The sequence below is a fragment of the Pangasianodon hypophthalmus genome, chromosome 18 (assembly GCF_027358585.1).
Source record: "Pangasianodon hypophthalmus isolate fPanHyp1 chromosome 18, fPanHyp1.pri, whole genome shotgun sequence".
Taxonomy (NCBI): domain Eukaryota; kingdom Metazoa; phylum Chordata; class Actinopteri; order Siluriformes; family Pangasiidae; genus Pangasianodon; species Pangasianodon hypophthalmus.
Window position 1 is genome coordinate 2,340,259 of NC_069727.1, and position 4,412 is coordinate 2,344,670.

Sequence of the window (4,412 nt, forward strand, 5' to 3'; positions counted from 1 at the left end):
GAGTGCAGGAATCTGACTATATTAAAAGCAAGTCAGTGCATAGCATCAGTGTTCAGGTAGACTATTAATTTTCACACTTCCTGAAATATCTAGTAGTAACTGGGATTTAACAGAACATGAATATAGAGCTCATTAAGCCCTTTTTCCCTGTTTACACGACCTGTGATCAGTCTCTGACTACCAGCATTAAAGCAAATGGCCTGGGTCAGTTCATGACTCGTAATCTCAGGGAGTGTACAGTATATCACCATGTAGAGCTTGGTATGAATGCTGACTACATTACTCTATACGGTTTTGCTTTGAATTTTTTTTTTCTGAAATGCTAGTGTCCATTGTGCATTTCTTTTCTACAGCACCCTTACGTTAAAAACCCACACCTTGGACGTGTTAGAGTGTTGGATAATTCAGATTTTTTTAAAATACTGATTTACCTCTGAGGTCACCCTGGTATGCCTACAGGTGGAGGTGCTAGGTTGGGAGGAAGGCTGTTACCCCATGGATTAAGCAGGAAAACATATTGCTAGTAGATAAATTTAAACATACAAGACTTTGTGTAGACCACTGTGGTAATTTAATATGAAAGCAGTGAGTGAGTTTACTCCCAAAGACCTCTCAGAGCACACAGAGATCATCTGTATATCAGGATTATGTTCAAAATCGGCTACAATTAATGTGTTGAATACACTAAAGTCACTTGTGCCCAGTACACAATAATCACCTCATGTGTAGTGCTGCCAGGCTCTAGCAGTCTTATTGAACAAAGAGGAAACACACAGCTTATTAATGCTTACACATCTATTTCAATTACATTTTATTTTAGTCCACTTTTACTCAACGTCTACAAAAGGCTTTGATATGCTGGAGCCACCTGGGTCAGAAGAGGTATTTCAGAGCTATGGTCCTCCATTAAAGGGCCAATTCTTCAGCCAGTGTATAATCTGGAGGCGTAGGACCACCAGCAGGGTTTTATTTTTTCATTCTTTCTCCTATTAGCTGTCAAAACATCATCAGAGCACTTTGTCAGAGGCAAAGCAATCAGACAATGAAGAGAGTAACGACATCAACTTTCAGACAAGTGGCCTACTTACAACTTTGTATAATATTTTTATATTTGCTCTTTCTGCTGCCAAGATCACCTAACACTGTTTGGATTTCAACTTAAAAGATTAATAATTACTAATAATTTATTGCTAATTATTTCATTTGTGATTACTTTTACATCAAGTGCCATGTGAATTTAAATAAAATGATCTATTACAACTTATGCATTTACACAGTCAGCTATTTTTTGCCACTCACAGTGACAGTATTGCTTTTTGCTGTTATTATTTATCTTGAATTCTTGTTCTTCTGCAGTAAAATATACAGCCTTAACCTGACCCATCTCTAGCTTTTCCAACAAGCATTTGAACCAGTGTGAAAAATTATGTGGGATTGGGTGGGATTGGTCAAACATTCTGCAGAAGTGGGCGAGATTGGAGATACTTTGAGCAGGAGAAGTTTGGGACTGGTCAGGAACAGGCAGGACTCATCAGACCTTCTGCGTTGTTGTAGTGCTCAGGATGTTGACGGTGCTGCTGATGTTGCAGTGTTTTTGAACATCCTATACAGAAAACCATAGAAGAGTTTGACATTTCACACTGCAATAAAGTCATGAAACTGCAAAACATTGGTATTAATAATTAATGTAAAAATAAAACCTAGTGTCTTACAGTTTCTAATCAAAAACATCCAACTTGTTACAAATAAAGAATCATCGAGATTTCACACAAACTCCTGTATAACTCAATTTCCACGCTGCATAATTGAGATTATTGAATTAATTTTAAAAACACTCTTTAAATATGGATTATTAAGGTGGAAAAAGCAATTGCATTTATTAATTTCTGTATTACATTTTATAGCTTTTAGAAATTTTAAGTTTAGTATATTAACTTATAAATTAATTTTGTCATGCTTTTAAATAATTCTCTGGTTTATACTGATTTGAACATGCTAGACTGAATTAATCATTATCTAATGGTTTGTTAATAATTAAAGAAATTTTCAGTTAAATGTCAGTCTCAGCTCTGTAATGTGGCTCTATTTAATGATTATTAAAGTTATTATAGTAAAATATTAACTCTAATATAATAATAATAATAATAATAATAATAATAATAATATAAAGTAAAATGAAAATGCATGTAAAAATTATTTAAACTAATATAAAAAACTCTTTTGGTAAAGCATATATTCAGCAAAATAAATATAAAAATATATAATAAATACTTTCTTAATTATTTAAAATGGGATAAAGATAATTACTAAGCAGTTAATCAGAATGATCAGGAATTGTGTGTATGTCCACAGCTGAGAAAGGTGGACTCCTCTAACAGATGTGTGTGTGCATCATTGAGTTAGTGTGCTGTGTTTTCTCTCGTCCACAGTGTGTGTCATTGTGCTGTATCACATCCTCCCCCTCAGCACCTGCAGTCGCTCCCAGCTGCAGCAGTGCTTCTCTGTGCACTCTCACTGACCGAGGTTTTTGTACCACGCTCTAACACTGTGTGAACACACCACTACTACTGATCACATGTACACTCTGACAGTAGTAATCTCCTGCATCTTCAGTCTGGACTCCACTGATGGTCAGAGTGAAGTCAGTAATAGATCCACTGCCTCTGAAACGAGCTGGAGTCCCTGAGTATAATCTAGTAGCCCAGTAGATCAGGAGTTTAGGAGCTTCTCCAGGTTTCTGCAGGTACCAGGCGAGATTGTCACCATTTCTCACTCTGCTACTGGTTCTACAGTTGATGGTGACTGTGTTTCCTGGAACAACAGTTTGCACTGAAGGAGTCTGAGTCACAGTCACCTGACCTCTGGATCCTGAAGAGAAACATAGATTGTGTTTGTATGCTGTAAAGTGGTGTAGAATTAGTATGAAATGAAGTGCGTGAGGCTGTGAGTTGATGTTAAAGTCTCACCTTGAGTCCAGAGGGCCAGTGTGCAGATGAAGACGCTGATCAAAGTCATGGTTGCTGTGGGTGAAGTTGCTGAGCAGCAGCTCTCAGTCATGAAGTGTTAAAGTCACAGGGCTATAAACACTCGCAGAGCACTGAAGCATGGGCTGCCAATGCAAAGTGTGTGTGTGTGTGTGTGTGTGTGTGTGTGTGTGCCCTGCAGTGTGATGGAGGTTTTTGTATGGTGGTTTCATTAGAATGTATCACTGTGGAACACTTTTGGTGGAGGCACCAAACTCATCGTGAACAGTAAGTGTGTTTTCTTCTTTTAACACAAAATCCATTTAGTTCATAACTAATTACACGAATAAATAAACTTAATCTAAACAGATTATTTATGTTTTAAATTGCATAATTGATTTTATTGTATATTATTATGCTCTGATGAGGAATACATTTCAGTATCAGAACAGATCTCATATCAATGTTCTTGAACATTCAACAAATATTCACTTATTTATGTTAAATATGTAATAATTACACACTTGCTATATATTCGACATGCAATAACTGCAGTTACTCTATAATAAACATTTAATAAATATAGTTACTTTGTGCTGATGTAAAATCGAGATGAAAGCTGCTGTGTGTGTTTGTGTGAATATTTGTGAACAATGAATATTTCTGTAATCAGCTACATTTGTATTTGCTGCAGTTAAATATGCTGAAGGTTTGAACTATAAAGTAATAACACTTGTTATGAAAAATTATTTTTCTGAGATAAATTACAGTGTGGAACTTGTTTGTTTTGTCTATGAACTGAAACTGATGTCAAATAATAAAGTACTCAGTGAAACTCAGTCATGAAGTCAGACTTTATTAGACTTAATTAATCTGTAAAATCAGTCAGTTCCACAAAATTACAGAAATATTTCATAATCATTTCTAATTGTGTGTGAATGACGTGTGTATGATGTGTGTGTGTTTCTCCTCTCCAGCGGGTCCCGCAGCTCCCTCCGTGTCTCTGCTCTCTCCGTCCCCTCTGCAGCTGTGTGACGAATCGGCCTCGCTGCTCTGCCTGCTGTCTGGCTACTCTCCACAGGGGGCGCTGGTTAGCTGGACAGTGGACGGCTCAGAGGTGAAGAACGGGGTTCTGACCAGCGCAGAAGAAGAGAAGAACGGCCGTTACAGCCGCAGCAGCACCCTGACCCTCAGCAAAGACCTCTGGGAAAAGGGGGAGGAGTTCAGCTGTAAGGTCTCCCATAACAACGTCAATCATCCAGTCACGTTCAGAAAGAGTCAGTGTGAAGGCTAGTGGATCCAAGATAGAGTTTAACATAGAGCTGCTTCTGATCCATCTACAATAGAGTTTCAATTCTACACAATTCTGACATTTCTGTCTTTACTCTGTTCACTGTCCTGTTGCTCTTCCTGTAGTTTTTGCTGAAATAAAGCTGAATTTTGGACATT

General features: G+C 37.4%; 1 long non-coding RNA gene across 1 annotated transcript; it reads left to right on the top strand.

Annotated features, from left to right (window-relative positions):
- The first annotated feature begins 3,174 nt into the window (after positions 1-3,174).
- Positions 3,175-4,412, top strand: LOC117599566 (uncharacterized). The gene is made up of 2 exons (XR_004579966.2): positions 3,175-3,251; positions 3,941-4,412. It is a non-coding gene; the product is annotated as an uncharacterized LOC117599566 (long non-coding RNA).